This window comes from Triturus cristatus, chromosome 9 (genome assembly GCF_964204655.1).
Source record: "Triturus cristatus chromosome 9, aTriCri1.1, whole genome shotgun sequence".
In the NCBI taxonomy this organism is placed as follows: Eukaryota; Metazoa; Chordata; class Amphibia; order Caudata; family Salamandridae; genus Triturus; species Triturus cristatus.
In genome coordinates this window covers 1,052,031,308-1,052,049,262 of record NC_140592.1, presented here as the reverse complement: position 1 = coordinate 1,052,049,262, position 17,955 = coordinate 1,052,031,308, and positions in this window count along the sequence as shown.

Sequence of the window (17,955 nt, the reverse complement as noted above, 5' to 3'; positions counted from 1 at the left end):
GTCTGGTGGCCAGTGACCTTAAGGCCACTGGACAAACTGGGTCACACTTGATCATGTACAGCTCCGTGCCTTAGGGCTCAATAGGCCTTCCTTAGGGGAGACTTATAGATATTGTCAAGGGAAGTGGTGGCTTTGCCATTGGTTTAAATGTCAAAGTTGAACCAGCAGTGTTACCACTGCCCTTCCAGTATGCAGTAGCAGGGTGGGAGCAATTTTGTACCTGGTCACACCACGCATGGGTGGCACAATCAGTGCTGCAGCCCTGGGTGGACACTCTGCTTTATATGCCCTGGGTACCATATATTAGAGACTTATAAGTACGTCTGTGCTAAGTGGGGGTAGCTAATTTGACATACACTTGGTAAGGGGTTAGAACATTGGCACTGAGGGCTGGTTAGCAGGCCTCAGTGCACTCTTTGAGTGAATAAAGCAGCAGTCAGTAGTCCAAATGGGGGCAGAAAGTGGGGAGGAAACCTACCAAAAGTGTTTTTCCTTATAACAAGCAAATAAGTAGATTTAAAGAAATTATTTGACACCAAAACAGCAAGCATCCAATCAGCAGAGGCAAAGAGATGCTATTTTAAAGATTTAGGTAAAAATAGTACTTAAAAGCACAAATGCCAAGTGTGGTTATCTGGTCACGCTGGACATGGACAAAGTCACAAGTTCAGGCCAAATACAATGGCGTGCAGGCCAGATACAGGGACCAGGTTAGGCCCGCAGAACAAAGTACCTTAGATCCTGTTGTGGAGCATTGTGAGGTTCTGCATTGAGAATGTGTTGTGTAGTGGTGAGTCCAAGGAGCTGTAGCCTGTGATACAAGGCCTTGAGTAGATGATCATTACGCAGTAGAGTTTCTGATGAGTTGCAGTGCTGCGAAACGAGGTCATGCATTGAGGATATGTTGTACATTGACAGTTCCGAGAAGTTGTGGGTTCCTGCATCGGGATGCGTCATGCAGCCTCACTTCCGATGCAAGGCTGCGAGGCGATGCATTGCGCTGCATCGGTTCTGCTAGGACCAGGATGGGCTGGCAGAGCACCTTCAGGCCCACTTCCAAGGGTGCAGAACTGGGGTGGCACCAACTGGGTGATGGACCACAGCAGGCAAAGTCCAGGTGCAGGGTTCAAGGTGGTTGGGGCCTTTTCTGTCCCTGAGGCTCTGATAAGGAGGAGAGCCAACTAGCCCTTGGAGTTATTATTGTGGTCCTGGGTTCAAGATGCAGATCTAGTCCTTCTCACTCAGGCAGCAGGGCAGCAGAGAAGCAGGGCAGCAGAGTATCAGTGATTCTTGCAGGAGAGCAGCACAGCAGTCCTTCTTTTGAGTCTTCCACAGATCCACTATTTATCCTTGGTGCCAGCTTTGAACTAGGAGACGTTTCTAGAGGGTTCTGCACCCAGAGGTGTTTGGAATTTTCTTCTTCCCTGCTCTGGCCCCAGCTTGTCAGGGGGGCCCACAAGACTAGTGGAAACTTTCTGAGTGTGCTGAGGCAAAGCCTTTGTGATGTGCAAGTGTGGTAGGTGACAGCTTTGCCCTCCATCAAGTCAGAGATGGCCCATTGTGCCCACAACTATTCCCCCTTTGTCTCATTGTCTGGGAGCATAACACAAAGACCAACTGCCAGCTACACCTAGTCATGCGATCCAGGATAGAGGCTGCCGGCACCAAATGATTGGGACAAGAAAATGTCAACTTTCTAAAAATTGCATTTTCAGAATTGTGACTTAAAATCCGTCTCTACCTGAAGAGGCTTTTAAATTACAATTTGTTAGACAACAAACTTGACATTCCAACCTGCTCCAAATGAAAAGCTATCATTTATTGAATGTAATAAGATAACCCAATATTATCCTATGGGAGAGGCAGGCCTGGCAGTAGTGAAAAACAAGTTTGAGAGTTTTTAATTATGAGGACATGTAAAAGTACATGCCCAACTTTTTAAATACACGGTCCCTGCCCTATGGGATTGTTTAGGGCCTATTCTAGGGGAGACATATATGTATTGAAAAGGAAGGTTTAGACTGGCAAAACGTTTATTTTGCCAGTTCAAAATGGCTGTGCAAAACTACACACATAAGCTACAATTGCAGACCTGAGATGTTTAAAAAGGCTACTTAAGTGGGTGGCACAATAAGTGCTACAGGCCCACTAGTGCAAAAAGAACAATGGATGGACAGAATGCAGAGCAATGTCATACATTCACCCCAGTAAAGTGATCTGGGCCTAAATTCATCATTTTGTTGCTCCCCATGCCATTCCAGTGTGGACCCAGCCATATCCAAATCAGTCTTGACCCCACACCCAATGGGAACAGTCCAGCCCGAACTGCCAGGCCAGGTCCTCCCTGGACTGGAAACAAGCATCCTAGGACCAGTTTCGGGCTTTCACCCCTCATCAGCCCACTAGTAGCATTTAATTTACAGGCCCTGGGTACAAGTAGTACCACTTTACTAGAGATTTACAACTAAATTAAATGTGCTAATTGGGTGTGAGCTGACTTTCACCATGACTAAAGGCGAGAGCACAAATACTTTAGCACTAGTTAGCCGTGGTAAAGTGTGCAGAGTTCTAAAGGCCAACAAAACGGGTTCAGAAAACAGAAGGGTGAAGGCAAAAAGCTTGGGGATTACCCTGCAGAGAGGGCCAAGTCCAACAAGATGTCATTGGTGTGATAGTTGGCAAGCAGGGTCAGTCCACCATTAAGCCAGAGCTTGAGTAATACAACACAACCTTCATAGGATAATTTTCAGCCCCCCTGCTGTTTTCAAGCATTCTACATTAATCAGCTCTTGCTGTCCCGCCCCAAGCTCCTCCATCTGGTATAGCCCCCCTTCATTGACACTTGTCTAGTGCTAACACGGGGTCCAGAAACTAAGGTGGCACCAAATAAGACAAGTGCAAGTACTGATGAATAAGAGAGCTCAAAATCAGACACAGTACCTTATTGAATGCCCCAATCAGTCTCCAAGGCCAGTTGCTGACACACTAATTGCCCTCGTGACTTAGTGTTGCGTGATAGCCTCACTTATTGTCCCCATGATGTATTGCTACATCTGTTGCCTCAAGGCCACTTTGCAGATTTTGGAAAGTCTCCAGTGTGAACTTCTGGCACTGCAAACATTCTTGCGAGACCCAAGAATATACCCGAGATATAGCGCGATTCTAGAGCCATGTCGTGTATGGTCCGTTATAAACCGCACCGATGACTTAGTGCACTGCTAGGCAGTAAGATTGCCTAGTGACTCCTCCCATGGCTCCTTGTGGACCTTTCAGCCACACTTTGAGAACTGAAAACTTGTCCTTGCAAGGAGAAGAAAGCCTGCAACAAAATAGAAACTAAAATTTAAGGATCAAGAATCTAAGGACCTGATATACTGTTTTGTACACGGTTTAATCCCTTATAAATATGCCAGATATCCTGTCCGTCTTATTACAAGTGCCATAGGATATAATGCACTTGTAATAAGCAGACGGGATATCAGACACATTACTGACAGAGGAATCCATCTGGCAAATTCAAAATCAGGCCTAAATTTTAATTCAGGTCAGTTTAATGTGTGTTTTGTCAAATGTGTAGATCCAAAATGATAACTGATGCATGAAAATAAGGAAAATATTTGTAACTGTACCTAAATGTAATAACAACTATTGCATTTTTGGTAGAGGTGGATTTAACTCATATAATTTGCTGTAGCGTTGTGGCCTTGGTTGTGTTTTGTTGTCAATTTCTGCAAAAATAAATAACATTTGCTTATGAAAATAAAAAATTATTTGCTATGGCGTAATTATTCAAAATTACAGATTTATGCAAGATTACTAAGAATTATGCGAGGGGTGTAGTCCAGCATTTATCTCTCTTTTCTTAGCGCAAAATGCACCCTTGTGTCCAAAATAGACCTGAGAATGCATTTTGTGCAAATAGTGTTAAATGCAACAGAACACGAACGCAGCAGCTGCTTGCGATTGCTGAATTCATTGTTCCTGTGCTCCTGCGGTAGGATTCATGTGCTAAATTACTCATAATTACACAAACAGCAATATTTTTGGTAATTTTGTGTCAAAAGAATAACACAAATTTACCAAAATTACTCTGATTACTTTGTGTAATTAAAATTCCACCCGGGCCAAATTTTAGGAAGCATGTGTAAAAGCACAACTTGTGAAAGAAACAATAGACTTTTTGTACAGTTGACATTTTGAGATGCCCACTAATGACAGTAACTATAGAATCAGAACTGCGCAATCAGGGAATTACGATGATAGCTTTCGAACACAGAATCAATCTAATATAAATCGCTAATTCCTGGATTCGCTAAAAGTTTGACGTTAATGTGCAACTATGCAGTTGCTATATTACAGAGGAAGCACAAACATTCCAGTTTAACAACAGAGGTATGCAGTAGTTGTTCAATGTAATAAAAAAGTAAACAAGAATTGATCAATGCATCAATTCTAGGTTTCGGAACACCACAATGTTTTAGCTCGTTTTCTAGTGTGTGTCCCACCAGGGGTACCGAATGTGTTTTAGATACAATTGAGATCCCAGGTGAGATTGTGATCTTGAGTGGTAGATCCTCACTAGAGAATATTGCCTCCACATTCTCCTTTCCCTTGGATCAGCATGCTCTAAAGTCTTGCACTGGGAGTCTTTCTGCAGACACAGCAAAGCAAGTGAGTTGGAGAGTGTTTGTTGTTCCTGCAAAGTTTGCCATTCAACAAGTGAGTATTCTTGACACTTGCCAACTTTATTCCGACCCTGAATGCGAGTCATATTCAGGGTGACCACCTCTCACTCATATCCAGTCCCAGGCTGCTGTGTCTATATTGAAAAAGTGGGTCTTTCCCTTGGCAATGACTTTCAGTTATGCTGGGAACAGTAGCATATTCTTAAGATTTAGTTCTTTGAACCTGCGATCCACAATCAAGTATGTGTTGCGTTCCTGCTGGACAGCCTGGTAGTAGTCAGGAAAGACCATGGCGGTTACATTCTCAGAGTCAATGAGCTGCAGCTGTATTGCCCAATGACGGATCACCACTTGGGCCCTGTAATACAGGAGATGGGCTATCACTGATTTCAGTCCACGACTTGGGGGGCCGTTGGAACCAGGACCCTGTTTATGCAATCAACAGCAAATCATTTTGAGGAGCTCTTTGGGGCCATTGTGTTTGAGGGCCAATCCTCCAGAAAGTGTTCATACTAGTGCCTTCAGCATACCCTGGTAGGCCAATGATCCATATGCTGTTGCCTCTGGATTATTTTTTGGTGTCATCTGCCATGTATTCCAGATATTGGATATGCCCTGCTATGTCTTCCATCTGCTTGCGCACACACTGTTATTTCGGATGCAATGTGCTCTTCATTCTCTCTCTCTTAAATTAAGCTGGTCTGTGTCCAGGAGATTAACATTCATCACCAGGCTGTCCACTTTACCCCCTGATCGCATTTCTTGAGCCCTCTATAGCTCTACTGTTAGCAGTAGAGCTCCGTAGCACTACTGTTGCCAACTGGGCCTGCTGTGCGGACGTGGGAGATCGAACCATTGAGCCCACCCACTGTAAGATGCCTGGGTGCCTGAAGACATTAACATCCTTGCTGATGGCACGGACCTATGAGAGAAGCAAAATCACCAACGAAAGTGGAGCCACCCCAGAGTCCACTAACATCAGAGAGATAAGCGGCTGGAACCTCCTGTTCAGTATGTTATGGGAGTCTGGTGGAGGGGCAGGTGCCGGTCTCACAATATTGTGGCACAGTACATGTGCCACAATGTACAGTGTCTCCATGTACTGGGCACTGAGCTGGTCATCACCAGTGACTGTTGTCAAAGGTCTAAAACTCAGGATCCAGTGGTGCCCAAGGATATGGCGTATATTCGCATATCTTCTCTAATTGCCGCTGATTATATCCACCAATTATGTTATGGTGAAATCAGTCTCCGGTGAGGGAAGTGAGCGGAAGAAGACATTAGCATGCCCCCTGCTCTTAACAATCCCCAGTTGGGCTAGTATTTACTTGTTTCTTTAGGCTCAAAATCTCTCACAGAGTCTCTACCCCCTTCAATTAGGGAGGGATTGGAATGAACACAAGCATGTAGGTCTCTGTAGCATTGTCCCCCATCTCAGTCACCGTAGGCCCAGTTCCCAGTATCAAGTGCCAGTCACAGCAGCCTTACAGACCCACAGTTCAGGAGCAAGCCAAGTCACCCACCGCCCTCAGGTAGCTTCACTCAAACTGAAATCGTGACTGCCCGGTCCAGGTTAGTCTTACCACCATCTGTGGGACGAGGGCACTGCTTTCCCATAGAGGCGCTAAATCCATAATTCCCCCCACCTTGTAATGCCCGCCTCTGCCAGGAGTGAGTTCTCACTCACTAGGATTCTGTTGTGGGAGGAAGACCTGGTGCATCCAGTCAGACTGCACCTCCTCACATCACTATGGTTAGCTCCCTCTGTATATATTAATTAGCGACGTCTGAAGATTTTACGTAACAAATGTGCTGTCCCTTCATTGACTTTCTTGCATTTTGTCTTTTGCTCTAGCTATTCCGTGAGATGGTGTACTTAGGAACTGGACTTAAGCTAGACCTTAAACTATGTCTATTGTAAACTGGAGGCATTTGTCATCAAATTGATCAAGGGAAAATAGTTCACTATGCAGCAAAGACTGAAACTAGTACATTACAGAAAATATACAGTGAGAGATGCAAATAAATACCTACTGTTACCCGAAGAAGTAAAAGAGAAGGGAGCTGTGAAGGAGAGTGTCTCCAAGTGCAACCTCTTCAGCCCACTTTACTGAGCAATTTTACAGAGCTCTTTCCGCTTCTTAGTGCCTCAGAAGGGGACAGTAAGCCATTCTTGAGAAAATTAGGCATAACTCCAAACTTACATTTAATTCAGTTTAATGGGTGTTGAGAACAGAGGGCCCTATTACGATGCCAGTTGGACAAGCGTCTGACCGGCATCGTGTCGGAAACGGGACCGCCCAACAAGGAGTCGGAGGTCTCGCATTCTGAATTACGATGCGACCGCCTTCACAGCAGTCATAAAGTGTATGTTTACTATTGTGGACCGCAGCACAAGCAGCAATAGCAAACATGCACTTTTTAAACAACTCTGCACCATGTGGCAGGCACCATGCGGTGCCTGCCACATGGTGCAGAGATGTTTAGGGGGAAACCCCCGGTGCCCCCCAGGCCTCATAGTGGAGGCGCAGGGCAGAAGTCCGTTTCCGTCTGCCTTTCTATGGCGGTCGGACCACAATGGAAAGTCAGACCGAAAGGGACATTGTAATCCCTAAGCCAGTGCCTGAGCCGGCACGGCCCTTATTGTAGGGAATACATTCCGACTGGTGTGCCGACAGGCTCCTTGAGCCTGTCAGAACAGCAGCGGTCAGTGTCTCCGCCTGCAGCCTCCGACCGCCGCATCGTAATACTGCGGTAAAACCACAGGGGTCAGATGTTGGTCAGACTGCAACCGACGACCGGTCAGTTGTGGTCTGACCAACATCATAATGAGACCCAAAGTGTCTAGTGAAACTAACAATGGAATGTATCAAAATGTGAGTATGTTGAAAAGGAGACACTCTGAGAAAGGTTGAGATCAAATACCTAATTAACTTGATCACTTTGGTTTTCAAAAAGTGGAGCATAGATTGTAACGATTGTCAAATCTCATCCATAACACACTCTTTACTTTCTTCTTTTTAGGTTGAAGCTTTGCTAAAGAAATCTTGGGGACATTCGGAAAGCTTCCCTAAGAATGCATTTCACCCATTGCTTACCATTGGCTTTGTGTCTTGCAGCTCACAATTCCTGGCTTTATATTTGCTGGATTTATTTGTTTTAGGCTGTCTAGCTTGAGTTTGTTTCTTCCGTAGAGCACATCTTATTTACTGTATCCTTCCACCAGTGTTTGATTTCTGTAAACAGGCCTGTAAATCTTGTTCTTATCGTGTCACATTTGCTGGGCATTCAAACACAGAGGTCAAATGTCAGGCTCTGCCTTCCGAAGGTGTTTGGGGTTTACCTTTCTTTCTCTGACTCCAAAGTGAGAGGATTTATGTGACCATCACGCTGGCTACTGGGGTGTGTGCTGGAGGGACGCTGGAGGATGTAATTTGTTTGTAGCATATAACAACATTTAAATGTCTATAAATGAACTGTGCAGATATTTAATGATCTATCAGAATTAGAAAAGCACAAATGATGCACATTTTTTGATAATTCTGAAGTAGTGGAAACAAATAGTTTAATATGACCAAAACAAAACAATTTCACTAGGTGATGCTATTTCCAAACATTAACGTATGTTTACTGTGCACTTTTATCAGTAAAACTGTATTTTTGTACAAATGTAATGATCATTTCAATTGAAGATGTGTTGTCTGTAATGGCACTGCATTACAAAATCATGCATACTCTACTTTATGCCACTGCACTCTACTCTGTACGACTCCACTTTGGTCTGTACCACTCTACTCTACGCCAATTCACTCTAATCTACTCCTCACCACTGCACTTTGCATCACTCTACTCTACGCCATGCTACTCTGTCACTACACTCTATCCCACTACACTGTATGCCAGTGCACTCTACCCTGCACCCCTCCACTCTATTCCACTTCTCTACTCTGAACCAATCAACTCTATGATCATTCTACTCTACGCCACTCTACTCTAACCACTGCACTCTACACCACTTCACTGCACACCAATGCACTCTATGCCACTTTACTCAAATCCAATGCATTCTACGCCACTGTACTCTATGCCAATCTACTCTGCACTACTGCACTCTAGGCCATTGTATTCTACTCTGCACCACTGTCCTCTACACCTCTGCTCTCTACACCACTCTACACCATTCTACTCTAATCTTCGCCACTGCACTCTACTCTAATGTACCAGTGCACTCTATGCCACTCTACTATACACCACTGCACTCTACAACACTCTATTGTAACACTGTGCCATCTGCTACTGAACTCTTTGACAGACTACTCTGCACCACTGTACTCTATGTCACAGTACTTTATGCCCCTGTACTCTATGCTACTGCACTCTACTCTTCACCACACTATACCACTGCGCTTTACACTACTGTACTCTGTGCCACTCTTATCTACTCTGCACCACTGCACTCTGCAACATCTATGGCACTCTAAACTATGCCACTGCACTCTACCCTGCATCACTCCACTCTATGCCACTGCACTCTACTCTGCACCACTATAATCTACTCTGAAACACTCTGCGCCACTCCACTCTCCACTGCACCACTCCACTCCACTCTGACACTCTACTCCATTAAACTCCACCCTATGGCACATGAGTCTACCCCACTTCGACACTCTACTCCATTTCACTCTACTCTACTGTACTATACGACACTCCACTCTATGACATTCAACTCCATGATACTCCACTCAGACCCTCTACTCCACTAAACTCTACTCTACGACACTCCACTCTGACACGCCAATCCATTAAACTCTATTCCACTCTACAAACCTCCACTCTGACACTCTGCTCCATTAAACTCCACTCCACTTTACAACATTACACTCCATAGTACTACACTACAGCACCCTACTCTATTACGCTCTACGACACTCTACTCCACTCTGCGATGATCTACGCAAAACCCTCTCTGACACTCTGCTCCCCTCCATGCCACTTTACTCCACTCTAGTCTTTGACACACTACTCCACTCTACTCCACTCTGCGCCACTCCACTCTACAATACTTTGCTCCACTCTTAGCCATTCCACTCTACTCCCTCTATGACATTCCACTTTAATACAATCTACTCCGCTTGACGCCAGTCTACAACACTCTACTCCACTCTATTCAACTCCCTCAATGCCACTCCGGGTTACTTTACTCCACTCTGCACCACTCCACTCTGCTTTCTGCCTCTCCATTCTACGACACTCTACTCCACTCTATGCCCTTCATCCACTCTTCATCACACTGCGCCACTTTCCTTTATGCCATTACCTTTTAGTCATGCTGAACAGTAGCCACAATTGTATACAATATGACTAAAACACATTGGCAAAGCTAATAGCTCTTGCTTAGGCAAGACCTATTGGATTTGCCAATGCTTGTTAATTTTGGAAGTAAGATTTTAATTTATTGTGATAGATTATAAAATACAATTAATTATTTCATATATGCTCTACTTAAGTAGAAAAGTGAGTTTAAACCTACCAACCTACCTCTTTGACTGGCTCTCATGATAATCATGTTTCTATAGGTCTTACTGAGCAACGTTCTTGAAACCTTTACCTTGCTTCAAGAGCCACAGCATTAAACAAGCATTGGCACAGCCAGTGGCCTGACTTTAATACCCTAATGCATGCAAAAAGTATTTGCTCATGGCTGTGGTTTCATACTTTAGTACATTAAAACCAGAACTAATGGTTTAGACAGACTCTTTTAATACACAATGAACTCGGTGTTTTACAGGCATGGCACCTTTAATACAAACTGTATCTAATGCACTTTATAGACAGAACCTATAATATAAAGTCTATCTAATGGGCTTTACAGCCTTTAATGTACAATGCACAGGCAAATAAGTTCAAGTTTATTCTAGTGTTTAGTCTTTTTGAAACCATTACACTAAAAAACATTCAGACCTGGGAATGTGTCAGAATCGTAAGCCTTCCCACCAGAGGCCCACAGAGGAGAAATACCTTTATTTCTCTTCGCTGGTTCCTCTTTCTAAGTGTGCTGCATTCTGCAGCACACTTAGAAAGAGGAACATTACTCTAAGGATTGTTTTGTATAGGAAGGTGCCCTTTCCTGCACAAAAGCAATCCTGCCTGTAATACAGGCACCCTTGCAACATGATGCAAGTGCGCCGGCATTGGTGCTAGGCACACATTGGCACCAGCGCAGACTGAGAACTGGAATCAGCTATATATTGATAGATATGGCACATTACCTCCTCATCAGACCATCCCGTCACAGTCCTTACGTATGTGAGCAACAGCTCCCCCATAGACATTCTCAAGCTAAAAAAACTCCCATCCATACCCTCCACGCCACACCCACATCTTGTGTAACATAACCCCTGACCTTACCTCCAGAAATCCAGTTTTTTTTCTGCAACTTGATTCAAGTTGTTGGACTTACGGAAGTTGGTGGCCAGATGCTGCTAGTAAGTATGGTGCTGTTAAAGTCTGCTATAGCAACCTTTCCTGAATGGGGTGAAGGCGTGGCTTGAGTTCCTGCTTTAGCGGGACTGCCGCCGGCTCTGCTCTGATCACGTCAGAGCGTTGTTGAACGAAGTGTGCTTTCCTCTCGATAGATGTGGGGGCACTTTTCATAGGTTCTGTGTCACTCAGCATGCCTGGGGCATGGGGGGGGGTCTATATTACTTTTACGGAGCCTGCCTCTTCTCTGTTTATGCTGCATTGAGAGGGGTGTGACTAGGGTATTTGTGATAACTCATGGTGGAAGCGAGTTGCGCGGGTGCGTTGGCTTGAGCTTTATGTATTCACGGTACGCGCTGTGATTATCCAGCTCACTGATTGCGCCACATGAGCGCTGTGAGAAGTGATTGCCTGGTGGTGCCGGTTGTGCTGGGTCATGTCCATTGGTTGGACTAGCGTCCTGGTAACTGGAGTTTCTGGAAATGAGTAAGCAGGTTTTTGCATGCCCGATTGGTTGTGGTATATATGGATGTGTACTTCTGCTGGAAAGTGTAATCATTTGGAGGATGAGGTGGTTGCTAGCCCTCCAGCTGCTCCTTCCTTGGCGGATGTCCAGAGGATGTTTGAGGCAGCTGTTTCAGCTGCTTTTCAGGCCAGGCAAGCAGTGGGCCTGAAAGACAGACTTTGGATGCCCCTGATCCTGACTGTGAGTCTAAGGAGGAGGTGAAAGTGCGCTTTTTTCACCTTCCGTTCCACCCCAGTTCCGGGGTCACTTGTGAAACATTGGGCCCTGTTGAATGGGGTTCGGGACATGTTGGAAAAGGGGGCCGTTGTAAAGGTCCCTGTGGCTCAACTGGGCAGCGGTGCTTATGCTATCCTTTTTCTGATCCACAAGCTAAATGGAGATTACAGGCCTGTGTTTGATTTAAATGCTGTGAATTTGTGAATTCCTCACCGGTCTTTCAAGATGGTGACTCTGCAGTTGATTCTTCTATTCCTGTCTTTGGGGGATTTTCTGACCTTGCTGGATCTGAGGGACGTCTATTTTCATGTGCCAGTCACCGGGACTCACAGACGTTTCTGGGGTTCTGTGTGGGAGGCGAACATTTCCAGTTTCAGGTATTGCCCTTTGGTCTCTCTGCTTTGCCTAGGGTGTTTACCAAGCTGTTGGCTCCTTTGGTGGGGTTGCACAGGGGATCCAGGTTTTCCTGTACTTGGATGACTGGTTTATTTCTTCCTCTTCTTTTTATAAGGCTCAGTCTCAGACTCAGGATGTCTGCAGTCTCCTACATCAGTTCAGGTGATTGTTGAACCTGGAGAAGTCCCACATGATATAGGCCCAGGAACTTTTGTTCATTGAAGGGGTCGTCAACACAATGATGGGGAAGGTGTTCCTTTCCCAACCTCGCAGGGAGACTCTAGTGTCTGAACTGATGGTGATTTTGGCCTCTCCCGTTTCCACAGCTCGGCAGTGGTTCGGGGTGCAGTGGTTGATGGCAGCTATTGTCATGTTTGTTCCTTATGCCAGATTGCACTTGTACTCCTTAGTGAATCATATCCTTTGCCTCTGGTTTCCAGTGTCACAGGATTATGACCAGTTGATTCCGGGGGGTTCCGGGAATCTCCCAGGAGTTGGACTGGTGGTTGGATGTGGGGATTCTCATGAAGGTTCTCCATTTGTGCATCAGGACAGTTTGGTTTTGACTACGGTTGCCAGCAAACTGGGTTGGGGGCCGTGCTTGCTCAGGATTCAGTTCAGGGGATCTGGTTGTTCCAGAAAGTTTGGATGGCTTCAAACTGGAGGGAGTTGAAGGCTGTCCAACTGGCCCTGGTTCGATTCTCCCTTTGGCTGTGCACCCGGATGTTCTACTAAAAACAGACTATACGGTGGTGGTGTGCTATGTCAGCCATCAGAGGAGTGGGAAAAGTGGCTTCTCTGAATTTGTTAGTTCAGCTGATTTGCCAGTGGGTAGAGATGAATTTGTTGTCACTGAGGGAGGTTCATCTTCCTGGGTTGCTGAACTTGGAGGCCGATTGGTTGAGCAGGTTGTTTCCCTCCCTGTCCGAGATGTGCATGGACAAAGGTGTGAAGAGCTCATGGGGCTATAGCATGACATTAATTATATAATTATTAAGAAACAATACCAATTGAGTATAGTATTACATGTTAGAATTACACATGACTCCTGCTTACATTGTACAGTAGGTCACATTGTGATTCCATTTTCATAAGAGTGTTTGAGGGATCTAACTTGGTCCTGAAGAAAAAGCCAAAGGGGATGGCTGTGAAACATGTTGACTAGTGAGGTGGTAGCCCATAGAAGCATATTGCCTCCACTCCCCTCGTTTAACACTACCTGCTAGGTAAGGTATTAAAAAGATGCTTTTCCACAAAGCCAGGTAGCTTTGAAACTGCACCACTTTGTCACTTTCCTGACCCTTCCACTCTCACATTAGCACGACACATAGTGATTTCACTCGTAAGTGCTCCCGCGTCTCCGTAGGTTGTAGCACGCCCCGTCCCGCAACAGGGTGGGAAGAACCCAATGATGAAGCATGCCACCAAGGGTCCTTTTGGTGGGTGAGGGTTATTTTAAAAACACACTGTGTTTCCGTATACATCAGTAGGGCACAAATCGTTATCACAAATTGTGAGGTCTTTTTTGCCTTTTTGTCTAGGAAGGATAAAATTATTTAAGGTATCTGAGGTGGATTCTTTTTGGTTATTTTATGACGTTTATGAGGAGGACGAGTAAGCCTTAGTTAATTTCTCTAAATATTTAGTCCCCCTCTTTGTTTTTTTGTTGAAAGGATGAACCTTGTGGGCTGGGATGTTCTCCTGAAGTGGCTCTCTTTATTCAGCAGTCTCGGAAGCCAGCTACACTGAAATCTTATGCCAGGCATTGAGTTTTCTTTCAGGGCCGGTGTTCTGGGAAGGCCTGGTCTGCCTTGACATTGGATACGGTGAAGGTTTAGGTTTTTCTGAAGGATGGTTTTGGTTGGGGTTTGGCTGTTTCATCTTTGAGGGCTCAGTGGGCTGCCGTGCATGCTTTTCTGGGTTGGGACTGTGACCAGTTGGTGCCTTTGGTGGCAAAGCTCTTGTGGAGTTGTGTTCTCAAGAAACCTGTGGTTAAGTCCTTGGCTCCTGGTTGGGACCTGCCATTGGTCTAGCTGGCGTTGCAGTCTACCCTGTTTGAGCCGCTGGAGGAGTTTTCCCTACGGTTGCTTACTATCAAGGTGTTTTTTTCCTGGTGGCTAGTACCTCGGCCAGACGTGTGGTGGAGTTGGGCTTGTTGCTGTGCTCTGAGCCGTTTTTGCTGTGCTATCTGGATAGGGTGGTTCTCAGGCCAGATCCTGCGTATGTTCCTAAGATTCCCTCCTCTTTCCATTGCTTAGAGGAGTTGGTTTTGCCTGTGTTGTGTCCTGATCCTCAGTCTGAGAAGGAGGTTCTGCTGCACGATTTGGATGTCAAGCGGACCCTTGGAGTGCATCTGGATCGTACACGCCCATTTCATAGAGTGGATTCCCTTTTTGTGACCTTTGGTTTGGCGGGTCTGTGTCTGAGGCCTTCTGTTGCTACTCTCAATAGGTGACTGAAGTGGGCTATCTTGGCGGCTTATGAGTCCCAAGGGGTGCCGGTGCCTGGGACTGTGCACGCCTCTCTACTCGGGGGATGGCTGCTTCCTGGGATTGTTTGCAAGGGGCTTCCATGGCTGAGATTTGCAGGGCCGCCACTTGGAGTTCACCTCACACCTTTATGTCCCATTACCGCTTGGTGGTCGGTGGGAATGTGTCTGCCAGTTTCGGGGACGCAGTGTTGCATTCTGTGCAGATGGTGCAACTGTGCTGCATGTTGCTTGTAATAATGTCTGTTCTGCAGCTGTGGTGTTAAAGCCATATTTTTTGCTTGGGTATCCAGTCTTCTCACATTCCTAAGGACTGTGACGGGGAAGTCTGCTGAGGAGGTAATGGCCGGTTACTTACCGGTAATATTCATTACTTCGAGTCTTAGAGCTACCCCTCACAGTCCTGGTTCAGATCCCTCCCTCATCGTGTTCGGCTTCTTGTGCTCTGATTTACATGATTTCCGGAGGTAAGGTCAGGGAATATGTTCCACAGGATGTGGGCATGGCCTGGAGGGTAGGGATGGGAGCAGGGAAGGTTTTTAGCTTGAGAGTGTCTGCGGGGGGAGCTGTCGCTCACATACATAAGGACTGTGACATGGAGGTCTGAGACTCGTAGTGATGAATATTACAGGTAAGTAAGCGACCATTCCTGCCCTCTTCCTTTCACACAGCGCAGCGCAGCGCAGCAAGTTGTCTTGCTGCATTGCGTTGCATGAAAAAATGATCACTCTTGCCCAAAATATATCTAAGAGACTTTACTGACATTGAAACCTTACACAATCGGCACTCTAAGCACTTTACGAACAACACCTAACACACAAACTCTATCAAGTACTTTTTATGGACTCAGCTACCCTTCGCATACACAATAACCAAAGTAATTTACACAGCACTTTCATCATACACCAAACAAAACAGCACTTTATGCAGTTCATTTCATGCAAACTGTATCCAAAGCCCTTGACAGTTAACTATTAAAAAAAAGGAACAACATCGCACACACAGATTACTCTAAACAGCTCCCAGAAAACGCCTGTGACACACCCCTGGGCATCCTTCCAGGTTTTTGGGCAGATTGGATGAAGGGCACCGCTGCAAAATAGCACATGGGTTAAACCACTATTGCTCTATTTACAGTGTCACAAACCTACAGAAAACACCTAGAGGCCTTCCAGTTCCGAGTAGCCTACAGAACTGTGCTTGGAGTACATAAGCTGTAAGGGGAGGAGAGAAACTGTGTGAAAGTACGTGCACCGCAGGAAGGGAGAAGAGGAAGGTAGAAAAAAATAGAGAAAACCCCCTCCAACCCATTGCCACCCTAGAAAACGTTGCATATTTACTTCTGCCCCTTTCCATGTTGGGAAAGAGAAGGCAACACCCCCAGAATTGTCACAGCCCTACTGTTTCTTCATGGGGAAAAATATTTTCCTAATGGACAAAAAAGTGTAATGGCGGTAACATAAAGACATGTTTGCATGTACAATTTTCCACTGTGTACAGTTACATATGTTGAACTGTCTTTGCTAGCACGATAGGAAAGTTACAAAACGTTTTCGTGCGTACTCTTGGAAACCTCTGTGATTTCCTAAAGTCTGTTAAACTGCACATGAGCAAGGGAGTAAACCAATGGCTACAGCTTTAACAGCTTTTTAAAGAACCTGGCTGGAGATCTGCTGATGCCGCTCAATAAGTGGGAGGGATTGTGGACAGAAATAAATAACCATCTATCCTCTAACATAGATGTGCTTTAGACCACACAGAGGATTGTTTACATTTCTAAGTAGGGAGGCCCAGATTTACAAAGATTTTGCGTCTGGGTTGCGTCACTGTTTGGCAGAGCCCTGATTCAAGGGGCCTCATTTATGAGAAGTGTCGCACTGCTGCATGAAAGCAGCGATGCGTCACTTCTCAGTGCGCCTCCTTGCGACATGATGGACGCGTCATATTTACTGCATGACGCATCATGTCGCAAGGAGTTACAGATACATCAGTATTTCTGACGTATCTGTAGGCGCAAAAGTGACGCATTTCTGGAGTGTGTCACAAAAGTGACGCAATTGCAGCAATGTGTCCTAAGCCCCATGTGAAAGGGCCTGCATCAGTCTTACACCTGCTGTAAGGGAGGCGTAAGATATTGACGTATTTGCCTCCTAGAAGTGGCGCAATGAAATCTCATAGATTTCCCTGCATCACTTCTACGCGGCTTACTTGTGTGGGAACGCCCCCCCCCCCCCGCATACATTATGCCTGATGCAGGTATAATGTAGCGCAGGGGTTTACAAAGTGAAGCATCTGCTTAGATGCGTCACTCTGTAAATAGGGTGCAATAGGGGGCATGTTTTACGCTGCCGATGCGTCACAAAAAGTGACGCACCAGTGGCGCAAGGGGCTTGTAAATATGCCCCAGAATGTATTTAGCGATTTACAACGCCCAGGAAAGCCTGATTTGTGAGGCTTTTTTTTAAATGGTTATCTCAATACAGCATGTAGCACTGCCTTGTGTTACCTCGCATCAGGTAGGCATTCTAAGGGTGGAGTATAAGCATTGCTATGCATCCACTCCTGTACTGTGACGCAAACCCATATTTACAATGACTCGTAAATATGGGCGTGTGCCACAATGGTGCGTCTACCCGAAGGTGGTGTACCCAGGTGAAATATATTTTTTGCAGCACACATACACAGAGGAATACGCCTCAAAGTATAGCTTTTGTGCAGGAAGGTATGCCTTCCGTGGTAAAACTATCCTGACCACAATGCAGGCCCCCTGGCGACCAGCACTAGGAGAGGGCAGAACTGCGCCATATCTTTGTAAACATGGCGCAGTTGGGCTCTCTCCCGTTCACGCGATACAGCGCGGCACCTTCCCTTTCTTCGCTGCGTTGCGTGAAATGAGGCCTAGGTTTTTGGGTGATCTGTGCGATGAGTGAGTCTACGTGACACATTCTTGTTTATCTGCAGTTGGAGCATTGATTTTACAAATAATACTCCCTTCTCCTAGTCCATTGATTTTGTCCTGTTTAAAATTGACCTTCCAGTCCAAGGCAGGTCACCTGACTTTGCTGGACTCCTGTTTGCTTTCACACATGAATCTGCCCCATGCTGCTGCACAACGAAAAGGTTTGGGGCCCTCCATCCAATTTTTCTTGCATATAAAAAACTTT